Source organism: Aquarana catesbeiana, linkage group LG09, assembly GCF_042186555.1.
Source record: "Aquarana catesbeiana isolate 2022-GZ linkage group LG09, ASM4218655v1, whole genome shotgun sequence".
NCBI lineage: Eukaryota > Metazoa > Chordata > Amphibia > Anura > Ranidae > Aquarana > Aquarana catesbeiana.
Window position 1 is genome coordinate 109,154,140 of NC_133332.1, and position 25,175 is coordinate 109,179,314.

The window sequence follows — 25,175 nt, forward strand, 5'->3', positions numbered from 1 at the left end:
AGCCTGGGAAAGGAAGACCCAGATCACCTGACGTCTTCCAAATAAATAGCTTTTCCCATCATTCATAGCAGCGAATCTGATTGGCTGAGAAAGGTATGTTTATTCATACCTTGAATTCACTGTAGCTCATCATATTAATGTCAAAGGCAACAGCACCACCTACTGACAAAAAGGAGAAACCACAGCTAAACAGAATTAGGAAAAAAGCCATTTGACCACTAAACACTACAAATTAGCCAGGCTGGATACCACCCAGCATAACTAAATTTACCTGTAGCCCTGCTTTGGGACAAGGGTGCTATATTTGTTTTAAGTGAAAAGCCACTGTAGTAAAGTGCTCAGAGGTACAAATACACACAGAACTAATACAAAGTCCTTGCTCAATTAAAGTTGGATTTGGGTTAAATAGGTGTCTGATTCTGTCAATATCTTGTTTGATTAAAGTAGACTTTAACCTCTTTTTACTAAAAAATTACAGCATTGAACAACTGATATAAAATAATCTTACATTCATTATTCAAACATTTTTTTTTTTTTTAATATCATACTGTAGCGTATAAGATTTCCTATCATTTGAGCCCAGTCTTGCCACACAGAGTTAATCCATCTCTGAGCAATCCTCTTTTATTGTTCAGTGAGAGAAATCTTGACAAACTGAGAAAAACTTTGTCAAATCCTCCCCCTTGCTGTGAGTGACAGCCTAAGACACAGGCATTATTTTTTAATTCCCACCCCCACTCCTTTCTTCAGCAGCTCTGCGAGGATTGGCTTTATCACACCTCAGCATGATTTGGCATGCTGAAGTCATGTGGTTACTTTCCTGTCTTTTCACTGGATGTTAGAGATCATAGCAGAAGTTCAGTGTAAGAAATACACAGGAGAAAATGCATATTGACAAGGGGAGTGTAGAAGTGGGCGGGGAGTCTACTGACATCACGACTCCACCCACCGAGCTCCAGACAACAGACCCACCCACAATCTGCAGTTTTTCGGCTCTCATAACAGACAGAGGGGAGACATTTGACAGGTAAAGATACATGCAGGAGGCATGTATATCCTTATAGATAACCCCTATGGCAGTAGTTTAGAAAGGATGACATTGGGTTTACATCCACTTTAAGCGTTTTCCTGGTTGAGGCACTAGTGATGTAACCCTGGCCTTACAGCTGCATCCTGTGAAGTTCCTGTCACTTGTTCCAGGAGGCAGACCCAGAGTACCAGGAAGTAAAGGGATATGGATTCTTCTGCCCTTAATAAAAATGGCCATCATGAAAACAATAGAAGAGAAAAGAAAAATAAGGTGTACAAAGAACAAAGAATCTGCAATTATTTATAAATATTGTAGATTGGCCTTTCTAAAGGTGCCTTTGTTGTAGATTATAGTAGGGGGTAAAGTTCCACTTTATTAGGACCCCAACATTCCAAACAAAAATAACACATACATGAGAGAATAAATAAATGTATAAATAAATAAAAACACTCAAAATCTGGTGCAGCTGTGCTAAATCAGTTTCTAACTTCTAACTTCAGCTTGTTCAATTAAGCTTTGACAATAAAACTTTGATGCCGATTGGTGACTATGCAGAGCTGCACCAGATTTTGCACTCTCCAGGTTTAGGCTATCAACCCCACTGTGATTATCGCTAGAGGCTATAGCTGCTGGCAATAATCACATAAAAAATACGAGAGGTTGGTTGTTTCTAAGTTTATCAATTGATCAGCTTTGGTACAATCAGCCTGCCCATACATGGTTCGAATCTTGGCCGGTCCCTTCTGAACCAAGATTTGAACCACCTATGGCCAGCTTTACAGAAGCTGTTTTTCCCGCTTGTTAGAATATTTTTCTGTGAGTGGCCTCAATCATAAACTATCGTCTGCATCAGGAAACATTGCAGTGGATCTCAGGCACTCTGACAATTCACACATAGACTAGTAGATATCTACCCAACTGTTCTACTTCAAAATAAGTTTCCAATCAACAGCTGCCCAAAGATTACATGCACTGTACACATTTCTTGCTTTTTACTCAGTTGTGCCAAAACTGAAGGAATATGATGACAATCTTGTGATATCTATGAATATCTTTTGGTGCTCAGTAGAAAGCTCAGTTTGTCTATTGATACAAGACATTATGTTCAATTCACAAAGCTAAGACACAAGGGTGAGGATTTTCTATTTGTGTTATATACTTAAAGTGATACTAAATTCTCGTTTTTTTTTTCTTTAAAAAGAAAAATTTCTATACTTACCTGCTCTGTGAAATGGTTTTGCACAGAGCAGCCTCCTCTTCTCGGGTCCCTCTTCTGCGCTCCTGGTCCCTCCCTGTTGTTGAGTACCCTCACAGCAAGCAGCTTGCTATGGGGGCACCCGAGCCGCAGCTCCATGTGTCCATTCAGACATGGATTCGGCCCGCCCCCTCTCTCCTGATTGGCTAACTGACTTTGACTGACAGCAGCAGGAACCAATGGCGCCGCTGCTGTGTCTCAGCCAATCAGGAGGGGAGTCCCGGATGGCAGAGGCACTCGTGCACATCATGGATAGAGATGGGTAAGTATTAGGAGGGTGAGTGGGGGCGGGGCTGAAGGGGGCTGCTGCACAGAATGCATTAAAATAAAAAACCTTCTGCCTTTACAACCCCTTTAAAGAGTCCAATGAGATTTGAAAATTAGTGGCATGAAGAAAATAAAGATCTTATGTTGTTAAAGCTTTGTAAACTGAGCCTATTGAATGGTTCCAAAATGTTTATTCTAAGAACTGATAGCTGGCCAGAAACTGACAGCGTTTTGATAGCTGAAAAAAAAAAGCATTAAAGTGGTTCTAAAGCCTTAAGGTTTTTCATTTTAAAGTTGTAAACCCTGCCCAGTGAAGGGAATAGCCTCAGATGATACACAGAGATGAAGCAAATTTCCCTTTCTACACTCTTTGGAAAGTGCAGATCGTGTTAGAAATGTTATTTCCTCTTCCAGCAGTGGGTGTGGAGTCTGGGCTTACACTGTATGAGAGATGATTGGAGAAAAGGCACACACCAGGGCCGTAGATCATATTTTGTTCTGGGGGGGGGGGATTCAGCAGCAGGTACTAAGTAAAAGTCTTTTTAACCACCTCAATACAGGGCACTTACACCCCCTTCCTGCCCAGGACATTTTTCAGTTTTCAGCGCTGTCACACTTTGAATGACAATTGCGCGGTCATGCTACATTGTAACCATGTGAAATTGTTATCAGTTTCTTCACACAAATACTTTTGGTGGTATTTAATCACTGCTGGGTTTTTTATTTTTTCCTAAAAAAAAAAAAAAAAAATTTTGAAAAAAAAAAGTTTTTCTTAGTTTCTGTCAGTAAAATTTATAAATAAGTAATTTTTCTCTTTCACTGATGGGTGCTGATGAGGTGGCACTGATGGGCACTGATAGGCTGCACTGATGGGCACTGATGAGGCAGCACTTATGGGCACTGATGAGGAGGCACGAATATGCCACACTTATGGGCACTGATGAGGAGGCACGAATATGCCACACTTATGGGCACTGATAGGTGGCACTGATATGTGGCACTGATGAGCACTGATAAGCGGCACTGATGGGTGGCACTGGTGGGCACTGGGCACAGATAGGCGGCACTGATGGGCACAGATAGGCGGCACTGGTGGGCACAGATAGGCTGCACAGATAGGCAGCACTGTTGGACAGCACTGATGGGCCCTGATGGGTGGCATTAATGTGCAGCAGTGATGAGCATTGATGGGCAACACTGATAGCGAGCACTGACTGGCATCACTAATGGCCACTGATCGCTGGCACTTGTGGGCACAGATTGGTGGCAATTGTGGGCACTGGCTGGCACTGATTGCTGGCAGTGGTGGGCAATCATTGCTGGCACTGGTGGGCACTAATTGTAATCAGGGCACTGGAGGAGGAGGAGCCTAGAGGCGGAGCCAGGAGCATTCTTTAGGAATACATTAAGCTGAAAGTGGTATTAAACCCCAAAACAAAAATGTGATATATTGCAGCTTACCATTCATTAGATGTGGTGACTGCATGAGGTCTTTTTTAGGCTTTTTAGGCTTTTCCTCGCTGTCACTTTCACTTAGATCTACTAACAAGTTGAAGCCTAACTCCAGCTCACACTTTATAAGCAGTAACAGCAAATAGTCTTTTCTTTTCGGGATAATGGTTTTACATAAGTAAATAAAAGCTGATCATTGTAAGTACCCCTGCTCGTGTTAAATGGTTTGTCTGATCCCAATAGCTGATACATCTGCAAGAGACCGTGACTCCAATCAAGCCAGCTCCATATGTGAAAAAATGAATAAAGTGCTCCACATAGCGTGATACCATTTTTGACAGATTTATTAAAATCACTCCAAACACACTTCAATGGTTACACTCACTTTTAAACTGAAACAAAAAAGCCTTAGAACAAAACCACAGCAAGCAACAGGATCGATGATCCAACGGTGCACCGCGGTCACAGCGGACCTGAAGTGTAAACTGGTGTGTCTCTCACCCAACCTTCTAAGGCCCAGCAATCTGATCGGTGTAATCGTCCTCAGACATCAGTGTCTAATGTCAGTGCGATAGAATACCGTGTAACCATTGAAGTGTGTTTGGAGTGATTTTAATAAATCTGTCAAAATGGTATCACGCTATGTGGAGCACTTTATTCATTTTTTCACATATGGAGCTGGCTTGATTGGAGTCACGGTTCATCACATGCAACCCAGGTGTGGTTCAATTGCTGTTTTGCGGAACACGAGAGTGGGAGGCTATACAATCTGGTGAGTTCGCTCTTCAGAGGTAGTGGTGTCACTATCACGGTGGTGTGGTGGAAGAGTAGAAGATTTATCACACAAGAAAATTGAAAAACAACTGTTGAGCTTGATCATTCAATTCTTGTAATTTATTATCTATAGTGACACTTTTCACTGGGTTTTTTTCCATGATAAAAATAATTTTTTTCATGATACTATTATTTTTATGTATAATTAGAGGGTCTTGGGCACTATGCTGCTCTGACTCATTATTTTACACAATTTATATTAGCGCCACTATCTCTAGCTGTACACATGTGAGAGGTATAGTTTTGGGATTCTGATCAATTACTGGCTGGATCACCAAGTGAAAATATGATACATCTGTTCTTTACATCTGTCAGCTAGAATCCTTAACCGCTTGAGTCCCGGAGCTATTCTTTCATACAAAAATGGACCGTTGTCCGTTTACATCCATTTTTTTTCCGATCCGTTTTTTAACGAAAGAAAAATAGGGCTTTGATCTGTTCCAAGAAAAGGATGTTGATGGAAGTGGATGTAAATGGTCATGATCATCCATCTGAATTCGTTTTTCCAGAGGGAAGCATTGATGACTGTTTTTCTTGCCAAATTTGTTTATTGATTTTAACAATTAGTATACATAAGTACACATGGTGGCAGCAAAAGAAAAGATCACATATATGGTAATAATATTGAGTTGTAGTTCCAACATAAACTAAAAGTAGTTTAACTAAAACAATTTTAGCATGGATCTAACTACTCAAAAGATTGTGTCATACATTGTATAAGTGAGGATAAAACCAACTTACACCAGGTTAATATAAGATGACCTCAGATTAAAAAAAAGTCTCAATTATTATCAAGAGTATAGTTCTTAAATAAAAAAAAAAAAAAAGAAAAAAAGAAAAAATTTATTATAGAATCTAAAATCTTATACTACATATTGGAACTATGTACAATTGGTATAATGATAACCAAGGAAATAAGAGTTCTGCTACCAGAACTATATAAAGAGTAAATTGAAACAATGGGTCGAGAATTTTAAATACTTAGGGGTGGTGGTCTCCAGGCAGGCTTCTGAGTTCTTACCCCTCAACTTGTCCCCGGTGGTTCAGGAGACTGGCAACGGCTGAAGGCGTGGGAATCGTTGCCTCTTTCACTGTTGGGACGCATTAATTTGTTTAAAATGAAAATACTCCCCAAATTTACATACTTATTCCGCCACTCTCCACAGTGGATTCCTAAATCCTTTTTCAAACAACTACATCGCCTCCTCGCCTCTTTCCTATGGGGGTCCCAATCCCCCAGATACAGCTGGTCAACACTGATACGCCCGACCTCCCAAGGTGGCTTGGCGTGTCCGGATCTATACAAGTACTATCTGGCCGCCCAGCTAGTAACAGCTGCTTGGTGGCTCAATCCGGACACCTCCAACCCAGCTACCATGGTCGAGACGGCAGTGTTGGGATCCCTAGAGGCGCTCAAATTTTTGCTTTTTCGAGGCCCTCGAGCCCCTTATCCACTGACACCCTCCATGCGCACTACACTGTGTGCATGGGGGGCAGGTCTCAAATTAGAAAAATACCCTCAACAGGCAATCTCACCCAATGCTCCCCTTTGGATAAACCCAACCCTGGAGCACATCTATAAACTACCTGAGCCTCATGCCTGGACCAAATTTAACATTAAAACGGTGGCACAGATTATCTCCATTCAATCCCTAGTCCCGCTCTCCAAACTAAACTCCGATTTTAATATACCCCAGCCCTATTTTTTCCGATTCCTTCAACTCTCCCATGCCTTCAGTCACCAATTCTCCAACTCCCCTCCTCAACTAGTCCAATCTTCACTGGAGGACCTTCTTAGATCAGATTGTGCGAAAAAACACACTTCTCAATTATATTCCACCTGACTGTCACCTCCCTCCCGACTATGGAAAAGCTAAGATCTAAATGGTCCCATGACATCCCCAATTTTGACAACAATGACTGGGATGACATATGGGATTTCCCATTTAGCTCCCTGGTCTCTCTGAGAGATCGCCTGATCCAATTCAAGATAGTCCATCTGGCATATTTTACCCCTCACAGACTACACAAAATGAACCCCGACTCCCCTCCCGGGTGTTGGAGATGTGGTGGGACTCCTGGGGACTTCACCCACATCTTCTGGACTTGTCCGGCAATTGTCGGATACTGGAGGGAGATATTGGACTTTGTCACACAAATCACCTCTGTGCCACTACAACCATCAATGTCAATCTGCATACTAGGCCTGGTAGAACAACTAATTCCTACGGTGGCGGGACGCACACTGGTGGGATTGCTCCTGTTCTATGCCCGTAAAGCTATAGCCCTTAGTTGGCGCAAACCAACCCCCCCTCCTCTCTCCCTGTGGAAACAATTAATTAACAATAGCTTACCTCTGTATAAAGACACATATGACAACAGAGGCTGCCCCAACAAATATAGCAAAGTCTGGTCTAAGTGGCTGGCAGATCCCTCCACTGCTTCAGAGGCCTCTCAGTAGACCCCAATCACAAAGTAGCTCCCAAGCGGGTGCCAGGTGTACACAATAATCTACAATATGCTATTTTACCATGTACAACTGCACATAGCACCACCATGACCCAGTAAACTGTACCGCTATGACTGATGTCATAATATATTCTTCATGAATAAGGTGACAGCGTGATTCTTGCAAGGATCACATAGACATCATATTAGACCAATGTATGTTTAACTGTTTGTTCTCTTTATCTGTTTTTGTTTCTCTTTTTAAAAACCAATAAAAAGATTTTGGAAAGAGTAAATTGAAAGAGGAGAGAAAGAATAGGGAGGAAAAGTAGAAGAGAGAAAGAAGATAAAAGAAAAAGTAATCTTAGGTAGGGGAAAAAATAGATAGGGAAGAAAGAAATAGGTAGTAGGGGTCCCCGGGGTAGTAGATGGTAATAAACACATACCATGAATGCAGAGAATGGAAGTATAAATCGAGATTACCAAGGTCTTAGTAGGGAAGCATCAAAATTGGAAGGCAAAAAGTAAGTCACCCAGTGAGTCACCCAGGGATTCCATATATTCTCAAAGTTGGATATTTTATCTTGAGTTATAGCCTCTGTTTTGGCATGGATCATTGCTTGATTGACTCTATTTTTAGTTTCAGCAATTATTAAGGGTGGGGATTTCCAAGCTTTGGCAATTGTTTGTTTTGCAGCTTTAGTGATCTGTAATAGGAGTTTGAATTGGCGGTAGGAGAGAGTAGCCGGTTTTAAGTTTAAAAGTGCTATTGTAGGATCAGGATTGATAGGGATTTCAAACAGTGTTGAAATCATAGGAAATACAATATATCTTTCCAGAATTTTGTTGCTACCAGGCAATCCCACCAAGTATGGAGATGTGATCCAAGATCACCACAGCCACGAACGATGCCCGTTTTTCATCCGTCAACAGATGAAAAACGGACAAACAGTCTGCATGTGTGAGAGCGGCCTTATGCCTGTACACACGAGCGGAATGTCAGACAGAAAAAGTCAGATGGGAGCTTTTCATTGTATATTCCGATCGTGTGTATGCCCCATCGGACTTTTTACGTAAAAAATTCTGATGGACCTAGAAAGAGAACATGTTCTAAATTTTTCCGACGAAACCAATTCCTATCGGGAAAACCGCTCGTCTGTATGCTGTTCCGACGTACCAAAAACGACACATGCTCTGAAGCAAGACGGAAGCTATTGGCTACTGGCTATTGAACTTCCGTTTTCTAGTCCCGTTGTACGTGTTGTACGTCATCGCGTTCTGGACGGTCAGAATTTGGTGTGACCGTGTGTATGCAAGACAGCTTGAGCAGAATTCCGTCGGAAAAACCTCTAGAGCTTATTCCAACGGGAAAAACTGGTCGTGTGTACAGGGCATTATAATTAAACAGTGCTCTTCACTAGAAACATCTGAACTCATTAAGTTGGAGGGCTGACCTCGTTCTTTGGGCCATTTAGTGTAGCTGATATTTCCTTTAGTACTTGTGACTTCTGATGAGGTTCAATAATGGTAACTAACAAATACATAAAAAATGCTAAATGTTGTAAAAGCAGAATGCTGTAAGTATTCCTGAATCTCATCTCCTCATATTCAGTGTGGTTGAGAAATCATCAATCATATTATCAGGAAGAAATGTTTTTATGTATGTAGTTTTAGTGTTCAGTAAACCAATTTCAGAACTTTTAATTTTTAACATACATAGTCTCTATATCCTGCATAAGGAATGATGTCTGTTAAGAGTAATAATTTGTCAAGTGGTGCCATAACATGTAAGTGAGGGAGAAATTCCTTCTGGTTTATGAGTTAGCTTAGAATGACTAACAAGTCACCGTAATTAATCTAAAAAAAAAAGTTAGAATGTAGATCTGCAAAAGTATGTCAGTGGCTGAACACACCAAGGCAGACCCCCTGTGCTGTTTTTGGCAAAAGCTAAAAGATCTGTTTCTAGATCTCAACTCCCACATTATATAGAAACACCAACCTTTCCTTCACACCCAATACATTAAATACATTTGGTTTGAATGATAAGCTGTATATACTGTTAGATCCCTTTCACACTGAGGCGCTTTTCATGCATTTTAGCGCTAAAAATAGCACCTTTAAAGCTCCTGAAAAGCGCCTTGAGTGCTTTCACACTGGGGCGGGTCGCTTGCAGGACAGGAAAAAACGTCCTGCAAGCAGCATCTTTGGGGCAGTTTGGTAGCACTGTATAGACCACTCCCAAAACGGACCCTCACCCCAATGTGAAAGTAGCCTAAACTGCAATTAAAGAACTGATGACGTATCCAACTATAATTGTGAAACATATACCTTTTATTTTCCATTTAAAGTGGAGTTCCACCAAAAAATGGAACTTCCACTTTAAGGGAGGTGACCCCCTGACATGCCACATTTGGCATGTCATTTTTTTGGGGGGGGGGGGGCGGAAACCCTCTTTGTAGAGGGTTCCCGCTCCCACTTCCTCCTGGGGCACCGCGGCGCTGGAAGGGAGATCACCCCCCCCCCCCTCTCGGCAATCATCTGGGACACGTCACAGGTCCCAGATGATTGCCCGGCCAGTCACAGTGTGCAGCGCGGCTCGTGCATGCGCAATGCGTGCCCGGCTGTGAAGCCACAGCCGGGCACCCACAGTAACAATGCCGGCGCTGCAGAAAGGAGGAGGAGACAGGCGGGGCTTCGTTCCCCCTCATCGCTGGACCCTGGTACAGGTAAGTGTCCAATTATTAGAAGTCAGCAGCTGCAGTATTTGTGGCTGCTGACTTTTAATTTTTTTTTTTTTAATTGGAACTCCGCTTTAAGAATAATATGGCAATTAGCAGAACTTGACAGATTTGTACTGATCTTCTAATGTAGCAGGATGACTGATGCGGTGGAGGGATTTACTAAAACTGGAGCACTCAGAATCTGGTGCAGCTGTGCATTGTAGCCAACCAGCCAATAGCTTCTAACTTTAGCTTGTTCAATTAAGCTTTGACAATACAATCTGGAAGCTGATTGGTTTCTATGCAGAGCTGGAACAGATTTTGCATGCTCCATTTTTAAGCCTCGTACACACAATGGGGATACCGAACTAATGTGCTATTCTCATATCGAAAGAGGTTACTCAACTTATGAAAATTCTCATACGACAGAATACAACTTCGGAAGTGATGTAATGTATTGTATTGTAGTGTATTCTTTCATTTCCGAGCATGCATAGTCTTGCTCTTCCAATTTTTTACAGGCAAAAGCTGTACTGATTAACCACTTGCCGACCGCCTAACACATATATACGGTGGCAGAATGGCACGGGCAGGCAGAATCACGTACCCGTACGTGATCTGCCTCCCGCGGGTGGGGGGTCCGTTCGGACCCCCCCCCCCCCGGTGCCATAGGCGGTCGGCTCTCGTTCGCGGGCGATGAGAGGTGAGGGGGAGGCCATCCATTGTTGACCACCCCTTCCCGATCGCTCCCGGCGAATGAAAACGCTTCCTTTCCCTCTGTAATGTAAACAGAGGGAAAGGAAGTGATGTCATCCCTCCTCGAGCCGGTCTTTTCGTCCCGGCACAGAGGAGAGAAGACATCCAAGTAAGTGCACCAACACTACACTTACAGTAGAACACGCAGGCACACTTTTCACCCCCCAGTCACCCCCCGATCACCCCCCGATCACCCCCCCTGTACCCCCTGTCACTCTGACACCAATAGCAGTTTTTTTTTTTTTTGCATTGGTGTCAGTTTGTGTCAGTTACAAGTGTTAGGGCAGTTAGGTTAGCCCCCTTTAGGTCTAGGGTACCCCCTTTAGGTCCAGGGTACCCCCCTAACCCCCCCTAATAAAAGTTAACCCCTTGATTACCCCCTGTCGCCAGTGTCGCTAAGCGATCGTTTTTCTGATCCCTGTATTAGTGACACAGGTGACGCTAGTTAGGGAGGTAAGTATATAGGTTCGCTGTCAGTGTTTTATAGCGACAGGGACCCCCATATACTACCTGCTAAAGGTTTTAACCCCTTGATTGCCCCCTAGTTAACCCTTTCACCAGCGATCACCGTATAAGTGTTACGGGTGACGCTGGTTAGCTAGTTTGTTTTTTGTAGTTTATTATAGTTTATTACAGTTTATTATAGTTTATTATAGTTTTAGGGCACCCGCCGTTTATTACCTTATAAAGGTTTAACCCCCTAATTGCCCGGCGGTGATATAAGTTAAGTTTTTAGGATCTGATAAGGTCTGCGTCGCCCCAGGCAGCGTCAGGTTAGCGCCAGTACCGCTAAAACCCACGCACGCAGCATACACCTCCCTTAGTGCTATAGTATCTGAACGGATCGATATCTGATCCGATCAGATCTATACTCCCCAGCAGTTTAGGGTTCCCTGAAACACAGTGTTAGCGGGATCAGCCCAGATACCTGCTAGCACCTGCGTTTTGCCCCTCGGCCCAGCCCAGCCCAGCCCACCCAAGTGCAGTATCGATCGATAACTGACACTTACAAAACACTAAGCACACATAACTGCAGCGTTCGCAGAGTCAGGCCTGATCCCTGCGATCGCTAACAGTTTTTTGGTAGCGTTTTGAATCAGTCGCTAACAGTCAGGAGCTTTTTTGCCTGTGAGTCTCACTAGTGTACCCCTAAATTTAGAGGCCAAAATGGCAAATCGAAGGTACACTAGTGAAGAGGCCTACACGTTTCTGAGTATGACAGATAGTGAAGAGGAAGTCACTCATCTGTCAAGTTCAGGCTCAGAATACGAACCTGTAGAGGACAGCGGCTCCATGACAGATAGCTCTGACGACGGAGTTGTGGTCCCTGCTAGGGTCAGGCGTACCAGACCCCGAACTTCTTCTGTCCTTGAAGTGCAAGAACTGCAGGGCTCTCGTATGGAGCAGAGAAGTACTAGTGCCGCTACTCCTTCTGGTGAACTGGCAAGCACCAGCGGCCTAGTACACCCTGGTCGTACATCCAGCACTGCAGTATCACGTGGTGACGTGGCGAGTCCCATAAGTGCAGTTCAAGCTGGCGAGGTGGCAAGCACAAGTAGTGTCCCGCTGCCACCAAGAAGAAGACGAACACAGGCCCGTCGTGCCCATAGTGCCCTTCCTGCTGCATTCGCCAATCTGAATTGGGAACCCACCACTTCTGCAGCACCCGTACTTCCCCCTTTCACTGGCCAACCCGGAATTCAGGTGGAAACAGTTGACTTTACGCCACTGGATTTTTATTTGCTGTTTTTCACCGAAGATCTCTATAGATCTATTGTGGACCAAAGCAATTTGTACGCTGGTCAACACATCGCCACTATTCCCCAGTCCTCCCTTGCCAGAGATTGGAGACCAATTACGGTCTCCGAATTTAAGATCTTTCTGGGCCTTTCCCTCCTCATGGGCATAACCAAAAAGAGTGAGTTGCGGTCATATTGGTCCACTGACCCAATTCACCATATGCCCGTGTTCATGACCAGGGCACGATACGAGCAGATTTTGCGGTTCATGCACTTCAACGACAATGAACTCTGTCGTCCTCGTGGAGACCCTGCATACGATCGGCTCTACAAAATTCGACCCCTCGTAAACCACTTCAACCAGTCTTTTGCAGACTTGTTTACTCCCCATCAAGTTGTCTGCGTTGATGAGTCCCTGATTAAGTTTTCTGGCCGCTTGTCATTCAAACAGTACCTTCCCAGCAAGCGTGCCAGATATGGGGTCAAGATGTATAAGCTCTGTGACAGGGCCACAGGCTATACATGTAGATTTATGGTTTACGAGGGCAAAGATCGCGTCACGTAGAGCCGATAAACTGCCCTGACTACATAGGAAGCGCTGGCAAGATAGTGTGGGACTTGGTGTCACCCTTATTCGGAAAGGGGTACCACTTGTACGTGGACAATTATTATACGAGCGTGCCACTTTTTAGTCACTTGTTTGATCATCAGATTGGAGCATGTGGCACCGTGCGACCTAATCGCCGGGGCTTTCCCCAGCGGCTTGTAGAGTCCCGTCTTAGGCTGGGGGAGAGAGCCTGCTTGCAGTATAATAATTTGCTCGCTATGAAGTGGAGGGACAATAAGAATTACTACGGCGACTGGTGTTGTGGAGAAACCCCTCTGTGTCCACGAATACAACCTTAATATGGGAGGGGTGGACCTCAACGACCAGTTGTTGGCGCCGTACCTAGTTGCCCGTAAGGCCAGACGCTGTTACAAAAAAGTGTCTGTTTATTTATTTCAATTGGCTTTGCTGAATGCTCATGTGCTATACAGAGCTTCAGGACGGACTGGATCCTTCCTTAAATTCCAGGAAGAGATCGTCAGAGCCCTTCTGTTTCCAGATGGTGCTCCACCTCACCTTCCCAATCCAAATGCAGTAAGCCGGCTGCATGGGAGGCATTTTCCTTATGTCCTCCAGAGTACCCCTACCCAACGAGCCCCCCAAAAAAGATGTCGTGTCTGCAGCAAGCGCGGATTTAGGCGTGACACCCGGTATTATTGTCCCTCCTGTCCTGACAATCCTGGTCTATGCATTGGTGAATGTTTTGAACGCTACCATTCACTAGTGGAGTATTAGCGTAGGGTTCAGCACGGCACAGACTAGGCACACTAACACAGGGTCTCCCAAGATGCCATCGCATTTTGAGAGACCCAAACCTGGTACAGTTACAGTTAAAAGTTAAAGTTACTAAAAAAAAGTGTTAAAAAAAAATAAAAATAAAAATACAAAAAAAATAAAATAAAAAAACCAAAAATAGTTGTCGTTTTATTGTTCTCTCTCTCTATTCTCTCTCTATTGTTCTGCTCTTTTTTATTGTATTCTATACTGCAATGTTTTATTGTTATGTTTTTATCATGTTTGCTTTATAGGTATGCAATTTTTTTACACTTTGTTTTTTTATTGTTAACCACTTTTTTGTTTTCAGGTACGCCATTCAGCTGCAGAGCGGATTTATTTATCTTGACAGCAACAGCGTTTGCTCCCACGATATATAAAGCCGTGACTCCAGCGCTGTCGGAGGTGATTTCACCACCACAGTTACATACTTCAGCATATATGCCGAAGCGTGGGGGCAGCAGTGGGTGGAGGAGCAATTTGCTCCTGCCTTTTGCGGGAGGATGCCCCCATGCTTCGGCATATATATATTTTAGGTAGGCACAGGTTGCGTTAAATGTTTTATTTTTTATTATGTTTTTTTTTGTATTTGCTTTGCAGGTATGGTAAGTATTACTGTTATACTGTAATGTTACTTTGTTTTTTTGTTAACCATCATTTGCTTAGCAGGTACGCCATTCAGTTGCAGCGCGGATTTATTTATCTTGACAGCAACAGCGTTTGCTCCCACGATATATAAAGCCGTGACTCCAGCGCTGTCGGAGGTGATTTCACCACCACAGTTACATACTTCAGCATATATGCCGAAGCGTGGGGGCAGCAGTGGGTGGAGGAGCAATTTGCTCCTGCCTTTTGCGGGAGGATGCCCCCATGCTTCGGCATATATAAATGGTGCATGTATGCCCATCATTAGAAGTGGGCGGATGAAGGGAGGTATTCTAATGGTGGGAATACCCACCGATCAATATCTTTTTTTCGTTCAGCCCACAGGCTGCATGAAAAAAAAGTTTACAATACAAGGACCAGCAACGTACTGGTATGTTGCTGGACTTTGAGTGGTTATACCAGAATGATGCCTGCAGGTTTAGGTATCATCTTGGTATCATTCTTTTCAGCCAGCGGTCGGCTTTCATGTAAAAACAATCCTAGCGGCTAATTAGCCTCTAGACTGCTTTTACAAGCAGTGGGAGGGATTCCCCCCCCCACCGTCTTCCATGTTTTTCTCTGGCTCTCCTGGCCCAACAGGGAACCTGAGAATGCAGCCGGTGATTCGGCCAGCTGACCATAGAGCTGATCAGAGACCAGAATGGCTCCAATCATCTCTATGGCCTAAGAAACCGGAAGCTACGAGCATTTCATGACTTAGATTTCGCCGGATGTAAACAGCGCCATTGGGAAATTGGGAAAGCATTTTATCACACCGATCTTGGTGTGGTCAGATGCTTTTAGGGCAGAGGAGAGATCTAGGGTCTAATAGACCCCAATTTTTTCAAAAAAGAGTACCTGTCACTACCTATTGCTGTCATAGGGGATATTTACATTCCCTGAGATAACAATAAAAATGATAAAAAAAAAATAAAAATGAAAGGAACAGTTTAAAAATAAGATAAAAAATCAAAAAATTAATAAAGAAAAAAAAAAAAAAAAAAAAAAAGCACCCCTGTCCCCCCCTGCTCTCGCGCAAAGGCGACCGCAAGTGTCGGTCTGGCGTCAAATGTAAACAGCAATTGCCCCATGCATGTGAGGTATCACCGCGAAGGTCAGATCGAGGGCAGTAATTTTAGCAGTAGACCTCCTCTGTAAATCTAAAGTGGTAACCTGTAAAGGCTTTTAAAGGCTTTTAAAAATGTATTTAGTTTGTCGCCACTGCACGTTTGTGCGCAATTTTAAAGCATGTCATGTTTGGTATCCATGTACTCGGCCTAAGATCATCTTTTTTATTTCATCAAACATTTGGGCAATATAGTGTGTTTTATTGCATTAAAATTTTAAAAAGTGTGTTTTTTCCCCAAAAAATGCGTTTGAAAAATCGCTGCGCAAATACTGTGTGAAAAAAAAAAATAAAACACCCACCATTTTAATCTGTAGCGCATTTGCTTTAAAAAAATATATAATGTTTGGGGGTTCAAAGTAATTTTCTTGCAAAAAAAATAATTTTTTCATGTAAACAAAAAGTGTCAGAAAGGGCTTTGTCTTCAAGTGGTTAGAAGAGTGGGTGATGTGTGACATAAGCTTCTAAATGTTGTGCATAAAATGCCAGGACAGTTCAAAACCCCCCCAAATGACCCCATTTTGGAAAGTAGACACCCCAAGCTATTTGCTGAGAGGCATGTCGAGTCCATGGAATATTTTATATTGTGACACAAGTTGCGGGAAAAAGACAATTTTTTTTTTTTTTTTGCACAAAGTTGTCACTAAATGATATATTGCTCAAACATGCCATGGGAATATGTGAAATTACACCCCAAAATGCATTCTGTTGCTTCTCCTGAGTACGGGGATACCACATGTGTGAGACTTTTTGAGAGCCTAGCCGCGTACGGGACCCCGAAAACAAGCACCGCCTTCAGGCTTTCTAAGGGCGTAAATTTTTGATTTCACTCTTCACTGCCTATCACAGTTTCGGAGGCCATGGAATGCCCAGATGGCACAACCCCCCCCCCAAATGACCCCATTTTGGAAAATAGACACCCAAAGCTATTTGCTGAGAGGTATAGTGAGTATTTTGCAGACCTCACTTTTTGTCACAAACTTTTGAAAATTGAAAAAAGAAAAAAAAAATATGTTTTTCTTGTCTTTCTTCATTTTCAAAAACAAATGAGAGCTGCAAAATACTCACCATGCCTCTCAGCAAATAGCTTGGGGTGTCTACTTTCCAAAATGGGGTCATTTTGGGGGGTTTTGTGCTATCTTGGCATTTTTATGGCCTTCAAAACTGTGATGGGTAGTGAGGAGTGAAATAAAAAATTAACGCTCTTAGAAATCCTGAAGGCGGTGATTGGATTTTGGGGCCCCGTATGAAGCTAGGCACCCAAAAAGTGTCACTCATGTGGTATCCCCGTACTCAGGAGAAGCAGCAGAATGTATTTTGGGGTGTAATTCCACATATGCCCATGGCATGTTTGAGCAATATATCATTTAGTGACAACTTTGTGCAAAAAAAAAAAAAATTGTCACTTTCCCGCAACTTGTGTCAAAAAATACAATATTCCATGGACTCAACATGCCTCTCAGCAAATAGCTTGGGGTGTCTACTTTCCAAAATGGGGTCATTTGGGGGGGTTTTGTGCCATCTGGGCATTTTATGGCCTTCAAAAATTTGATAGGTAGTGAGGAGTGAAATCACAACTTTACTCCCTTAGAAATCCTGAAGGCGGTGCTGGGTTTTCGGGGCCCCGTACGCGGCTAGGCTCCCGAAAAGTCCCACACATGTGGTATCCCCGTACTCAGGAGAATCAGCAGAATGTATTTTGGGGTGCAATTCCACATATGCCCATGGCCTGTGTGAGCAATATATCATTTAGTGACAACTTTGTGCAAAAAACAAAAAAATTGTCACTTTCCTGCAACTTGTGTCAAAAAATAAAATATTCCATGGACTCAACATGCCTCTCAGCAAATAGCTTGGGGTGTCTACTTTCCAAAATGGGGTCATTTGGGGGGGTTTTGTGCCATCTTGGCATTTTATGGCCTTCAAAACTGTGATAGGTAGTGAGGAGTGAAATCAAAAATTTATGCCCTTAGAAATCCTGAAGGCGGTGCTTGGTTTTCGGGGCTCCGTACGCGGCTAGGCTCCCAAAAAGTCCCACACATGTGGTATCCCCGTACTCAGGAGAAGCAGCAGAATGTATTTTGGGGTGTAATTCCACATATGCCCATGGCATGTTTGAGCAATATATCATTTTGTGACAACTTTGTGCAAAAAAAAAAAAAAAAAATTGTCACTTTCCCGCAACTTGTGTCAAAATATAAAATATTCCATGGACTCAACATGCCTCTCAGCAAATAGCTTGGGGTGTCTACTTTCCAAAATGGGGTCATTTGGGGGGGGTTTGTGCCATCTGGGCATTTTATGGCCTTCAAAAATGTGATAGGTAGTGAGGAGTGAAATCACAACTTTACGCCCTTAGAAATCCTGAAGGCGGTGCTGGGTTTTCGGGGCCCCGTACGCGGCTAGGCTCCCAAAAAGTCCCACACATGTGGTATCCCTGTACTCAGGAGAACCAGCAGAATGTATTTTGGGGTGCAATTCCACATATGCCCATGGCCTGTGTGAGCAATATATCATTTAGTGACAACTTTGTGCAAAAAAAAAAAAAATTGTCACATTCCCGCAACTTGTGTCAAAAAATAAAATATTCCATGGACTCAACATGCCTCTCAGCAAATAGCTTGGGGTGTCTACTTTCCAAAATGTGGTCATTTGGGGGGGTTTTGTGCCATCTTGGCATTTTATGGCCTTTAAAACTGTGAAAGGTAGTGAGGAGTGAAATCAAAAATTTATGCCCTTTGAAATCCTGAAGGCAGTGCTTGGTTTTCGGGGCCCCGTACGCGGCTAGGCTCCCCAAAAGTCCCACACATGTGGTATCCCCGTACTCAGGAGAAGCAGCTAAATGTATTTTGGGGTGCAATTCCACATATGCGCATGGCCTGTGTGAGCAATATATCATTTAGTGACAACTTTTTGTAATTTTTTTTTTTTTTTGTCATTATTCAATCACTTGGGACAAAAAAAATAAATATTCAATAGGTTCAACATGCCTCTCAGCAATTTCCTTGTGGTGTCTACTTTCCAAAATGGGGTCATTTGGGGGGGTTTTGTACTGCCCTGCCATTTTAGCACCTCATGAAATGACAGTCATAAAATAAAAGCTGTGTAAATTCCAGAAAATGTACCCTAGTTTGTAGACGCTATAACTTTTGCGCAAACCAATAAATATACGCTTATTGACATTTTTTTTACCAAAGACATGTGGCCGAATACATTTTGGCCTAAATGTATGACTAAAATTGAGTTTATTGGATTTTTTTATAACAAAAAGTAGAAAATATCATTTTTTTTCAAAATTTTCGGTCTTTTTCCGTTTATAGCGCAAAAAATAAAAACGGCAGAGGTGATCAAATACCATCAAAAGAAAGCTCTATTTTTGGGAAGAAAAGGACGCAAATTTCGTTTGGGTACAGCATTGCATGACCGCGTAATTAGCAGTTAAAGCGACGCAGTGCCGAATTGTAAAAAGTGCTCTGGTCAGGAAGGGGGTAAAACCTTCCGGGGCTGAAGTGGTTAAATGAAAGTCGTACGATCTGGTATCCTACAAGAACATTTTTTCGTACTTGTCCCTTCGGATAGTTTCAGATGAACTGTCGTGATAAGCTCTCGAAAGCTTTGTACTAATGATCAAATTATTGTAAATCGCTTCGAAATTAATATTTTCATCCGATTTTCTGATCATGTGTACTAGAATTAAAGGAGAAGTACAGCCAAAGCTCATTTGGCTGTACTTCTCCTGTGGATCACAGGAGTGAAGAACGAACTGAAGTCCACTGTCGGCTGACGTCACAGATACGGTCCAGAAAGATCGCGACCATATAGTCTGGATCCGCCCACGTGCCTGGACTGGCACCTGGCTCAGCCTCTCAGTGAGCCACTGAGAGCCTGAGCTGGTTGTGCCCATCCCCTTCACAGCCCAGCACTGCAGTGAGCACTCGGGGGGGGGGCAGATCAGACAGTGGTGACTGACAGTGAGACACTCTCTGCTCAGGGAGTACTGAGAACCGAGCGATCTGCAGTGTTTGAGTGCTCGGTTCTCAGTCTTGGAGCGGACGGGGGACAGATGTGCAGCATCGGACCAATGCTGCATCTACCTAGGTAAGTATGATTTCCTGAAAATAAAAAATTCCTATACTTCTCTTTTGAAGCGGAAGTAAACCCATCCATAAAACAGTTTCATTTACGGCACGTGCTGGAAATGTAACATCCCCATTGGTTGTGCTCTCAACTAAACTGTCAAACCATCCAATGGCTGCTGTCATAACTGATCACATGTGCAGCATTATGGCAGTTGTAGATTAACCGCTTCAGCCCCGGACCATTTGGCTGGCTGAAGACCAGACCACTTTTTGCAATTCGGGACTGCGTTGCTTTAACTGACAATTGGGCGGTTGTGCTCCCAAACAAAATCAAAGTAATTTATTCCCCACAAATAGAGCTTTATTTTGGTGGTATTTGATCACCTCTGCAGTTATTATTTTTTGTGCTATAAACAAAAAAAGAGCGACAATTTTGAAAAAAAAACCGCAGTATTTTTTACTTTTTGCTATAATAAATATCCCCAAAAAATATATAAAAAACATTTTTTTTCCTCAGTTTAGGCCAATACGATTTCTTCTACATATTTAAAAAAAAAACGCAATAAGCATATATTGATTTATTTGCGCAAAAGTTATAGTGTCTACAAAATATGAGATAGTTTTATGGCATTTTTGTTAATAATTTTTTTTTTTACTAATAATGGCGGCGATCAGCAATTTTTATCGTGACTGCGACATTATGGCGGACACATTGGACAATTCTGACACATTTTTGGGACCATTGGCATTAATACAGCGATCAGTGCTATAAAAATACATTGATTACTGTAAAAATGTCACTGGCAGTGAAGGGGTTAACACTAGGGGGCAGTGAAGGGGTTAATGTGTGTCCTAGGAAGTGTTCTAACTGAAGGGGGATGTGGACAGTGCAGGTAAACTGACAGATCGCCTGTTCATACTCTGTATGAACAGAGGATCTGTCAGTTCTCCCCTCAGATAACCGGAAACGGTGTGTTTACACACACAGATCCCAGTTCTCCGTGTGCCCCGATCGATCGTGGAAGCCCGGCGGGTGATCGAGACGCACACGCTCCCCCCTAGTGGCCGTCTATGGTACTGACATACCATGACGGCGATTCGCCTGCCTTTGCCATTTTGCCGAAGTATAACTGCGGCGGACGGTCGGCAAGCAGGCAAAGATGGCAGCTTCCTTGGCTGAAAACGATAGGGGGGGTTACTTACACTTTAAGTAAATCCCCCTAGTTAGTTTCAGCTTAGTATGGTCTGGAGATGGATTAGTGCTAATCATGGTGTTCAGCTAAGCACTGACTCTGAACAGGACTTGGAGCTGATTTACTAAAGTGGTGCTGGAGAGGAGATCAGTTTCTGGAGCTTGAGTAGAGCTAGAATTTAAATACAGTGGGGCAAAAAGTATTTAGTCAGCCACCAATTGTGCAAGTTCTCCCACTTAAAAAGATGAGAGAGGCCTGTAATTGTCATCATAGGTATACCTCAACTATGAGAGACAAAATGTGGAAACAAAGCCAGACAATCACATTGTCTGATTTTTAAAAGAATTTATTTGCAAATTATGGTGGAAAATAAGTATTTGGTCACCTACAAACAAGCAAGATTTCTGGCTCTCACAGACCTGTATCTTCTTATTAAAGAGGCCCCTCTGTCCTCCACTCATTACCTGTATTAATGGCACCTGTTTGAACTTGTTATCAGTATAAAAGACACCTGTCCACAACCTCAAACAGTCACACTCCAAATTCCACTATGGTGAAGACCAAAGAGCTGTCGAAGGACACCAGAAACAAAATTGTAGACCTGCACCAGGCTGGGAAGACTGAATCTGAAATAGGCAAGCAACTTGGTGTGAAGAAATCAACTGTGGGAGTAATAATTAGAAAATGGAAGACATACAAGACCACTGATAATCTCCCTTGATATGGGGCTCCACGCAAGATCTCACCCCGTGGGGTCACAATGATCACAAGAACGGTGAGCAAAAATCCCAGAAACACACGGGGGGACCTAGTGAATTACCTGCAGAGAGCTGGGACCAACGTAACAAAGGCTACCATCAGTAACACACTACGCTGGGACTCAGATCCTGCAGTGCCAGACGTGTCCCCCTGCTTAAGCCAGTACACGTCCGGGCCCTTCTGAGATTTGCTAGAGAGCATTTGGATGATCCAGAAGAGGATTGGGAGAATGTCATATTGTCAGATGAAACCAAAGTAGAACTGTTTGGTAGAAACACAACTCCTCGTGTTTGGAGGAGAGAGAATGCTGAGTTGCAACCAAAGAACACCATACCTACTGTGAAGCATGGGGGTGGCAACATCATGCTTTGGGGCTGTTTATCTGCAAAGGGAACAGGACGACTGATCCATGTATATGAAGGAATGAATGGGGCCATGTATCGTGAGATTTTGAGTGCAAACCTCCTCCCATCAGCAAGGGCATTGAAGATGAAACATGGCTGGGTCATTCAGCATGACAATGATCCCAAACACACTGCCCGGGCAACAAAGGAGTGGATTTGTAAAAAGCATTACAAGGTCCTGGAGTGGCCTAGCCAGTCTCCAGATCTCAACCCCATAGAAAACCTTTGGAGGGGTTGAAATTCCGTGTTGCCCAGCGACAACCCCAAAACATCACTGCTCTAGAGGAGATCTGCATGGAGGAATGGGCCAACATACCAGCAACAGTGTGTGACAACCTTGTGAAGACTTACAGAAAACGTTTGATCTCTGTCATTGCCAACAGAGTATTGAGATGAACTTTTGATATTGACCAAATACTTATTTTCCACCATAATTTGCAAATACATTCTTTCAAAAATCAAACAATGTGATTGATTGGATTTGTTTCCACATTTTGTCTCTCATAGTTGAGGTATACCTATGATGACAATTACAGGCCTCTCTCATCTTTTTCAGTGGGAGAACTTGCACAATTAGTGGTTGACTAAATACTTTTTTGCCCCACTGTATTGTCTCCAATTGGATCTTGGAAATTAAACTAACATCCTCTTTATGCTACTGCACATGATTGTTGTCCATTTACAGTAAAAGAACATTATGCTATTAACTTTATTATAGAAAAACAAGCCTATTTAATGTGGTATTAAACTCAAAAATAAAAATGTAATATTTTGTAGCTTATCAATTCTTAAATGTTGTGGTTGCATTGGTTTTCTGCTTGTTTAGACTTATTCCTTTATTTCCACCCAGTAATTTGCCAGCAACACACTTCCTGTCGGGGAATGTCTCCACTCTGGATGGAGGAGCAACAGAGAAATCTATGGACAGCAGCATTGTCAATCTGGGGAGAGAGTAGTATTAGATGCACTAGCAAATTTAGATGGACTTGACTAACAAATTAAAGACAAACGCCAGCTAATCCTTCTTACGCTGTTATAGCAACATTTTTTTCCTTTTGAAATAAAGGTTTTACCTAAATGAATAAAAGCTTTTCATTGCAAGCAACCTTGTCAGTGTTAAACGGTTTGTCTCAAGTCTCTAAATGTCACTTTTGCTGGTCTGTTAACCACTTCAGCCCTGGAAGATTTGGCTGCTCAATGACCAGGCCATTTTTTGCGATGCGGCACTGCGTCGCTTTAACTGACAATTGCGTGGTTGTGTGACGCTGTACCCAAACACAATTGATGTACTTTTTTCCCCACAAATAGAGCTTTCTTTTGGTAGTATTTGGTCATCTCTGTGGGTTTTCATTTTTTGCGCTATAAACAAAAAAAGAGCGAAAATTTTGAAAAAAAAAACACAATATTTTGTACTTTTTGCTATAATAAATATCCCCAATTTAAAAAACAAACACATTTTTTCCTCAGTTAAGGCCAATATGTATTCTTCTACATATTTTTGGTAATAAAAATTGCAATAAGCGTATATTAATTGGTTTGCGCAAAAGTTATAGTGTCTACAAAATAGGGGAAAGATTTATGGTATTTTTATTAGTTATTTATTTTTTTACTAGTAATGATGGTGATCATCGATTTTTATCAGGACGGCGACATTATGGCGGACAGATCGGACACTTTTGACACATTTTTGGGACCATTGACAATTATACAGCGATCACTGCTATAAAAATGCACTGATTACTGTGTAAATGTCACTGGCAGGGAAGGGGTTAACACTAGGGGGTGATCAAGGGGTTAACTGTGTTCCCTAGTGTGTGTTCTAACTGTAGGGGGATGGTAGTGACTGGAGGAGATGACAGATCGTTGTTCCCTAGCTAGTAGGAACTCACAATCTGTCTCTCCTCTCCTCACAGAACAGGGATTTGTCATCACGACCGCCGGCCACGCGCATCGGCACACCCACAGTGCAGCGGGCACACGCGCCTGCTTAAAGGGGCCGACGTACAACGACGGTTCGCGAGATCGTGCCGACCTGCCGCAGTATAATGACGGCGGCTGGTCGCCAAGTGGTTAAAGAAAGTTGAAAAAAATAGCAGACTAGAATATGAAATTGTTTTTGGGTGTAATACCACTTTAAAGTTAACCTATATTTAATTTTAATATTTTACAAGTAATAGGAATGGCTTAAAGTAATATTAAAGGATGTTTTTTTTCCTTTAAAATAGCAACACACCATACTTACCTGCTTTGTGCAATGGTTGCAATGCCAGTGCTCATGGCTCCTCCTCTTTGGCAAGTACCCCCATAGGAAACTGCTTCCTATGGGGGCACTCATGCAGGCTCGCCCCTGAGCCACCTTATCTACGTCCATTGACACAGACAAGGTGGCTCGGCTCAGCCCCCGACTCCCTCGTCACAGAACTTAAATGACAGCAGGTTGAAAGGTTATCTTTACAATTGTGGTGAGGGGAGGAAGGTTATATTTGAATGATATAGATGCATTTATTCGTTATTACTGTCACAAATTTACATTACATGCTTTTACCCCCTAATGACCTTAGTAGATCTACATCCTAATTTGCAAATCATTTCCTCCCTGGGATGTAGATCTTGGCTTGCAATTTTTAGCACTTAAAAGAATAAGTTTCCAGAAATGTATTTCTGTTCATCTGGACAATTATATGTTGTTATGTTAGAGCATGACCAGCTGAACCTTGCCATCCAGAAATGAAATTCCACATCAGTTCACCCCTTCCAAACGCTCTGCCAGTATAACAAATAAGCTCAAATAAGGTTTCTGAATAATGTGATCACTAAGGCGGGTGATAATGTCCACTATTCAAACACACTCTCCAATTACAGATAAGTTTATCCCTTCTATAAACTACATGTAACTTTATAGATATGTTCAAGTTATCGGAAACCCCATTAGGTCTGTCAGGCTGCATTCACACCTGAGCGTAGTGCCTTTGAGCATTTTTTTTGCATGTTTTTGCGCGACTTGCGCGTTTGTATGCAGCGTTTTTGGGCTTTGCCATTTTTTTATTTAGCCAATAGAGAAACATATTATCTGTTGCATCATTTGTT

General features: G+C 42.7%; 1 long non-coding RNA gene across 1 annotated transcript in view; it reads left to right on the top strand.

The window, feature by feature from the left end:
- LOC141107235 (uncharacterized) overlaps window positions 1–23,123 on the top strand; it is a 58,969-nt gene extending 35,846 nt beyond the window's left edge. Inside the window, exon 5 of the long non-coding RNA XR_012235829.1 lies at window positions 22,939–23,123. This is a non-coding gene — a long non-coding RNA (uncharacterized lncRNA). The remainder of the gene's footprint in view (window positions 1–22,938) is intronic.
- The last annotated feature ends 2,052 nt before the right edge of the window (window positions 23,124–25,175 follow it).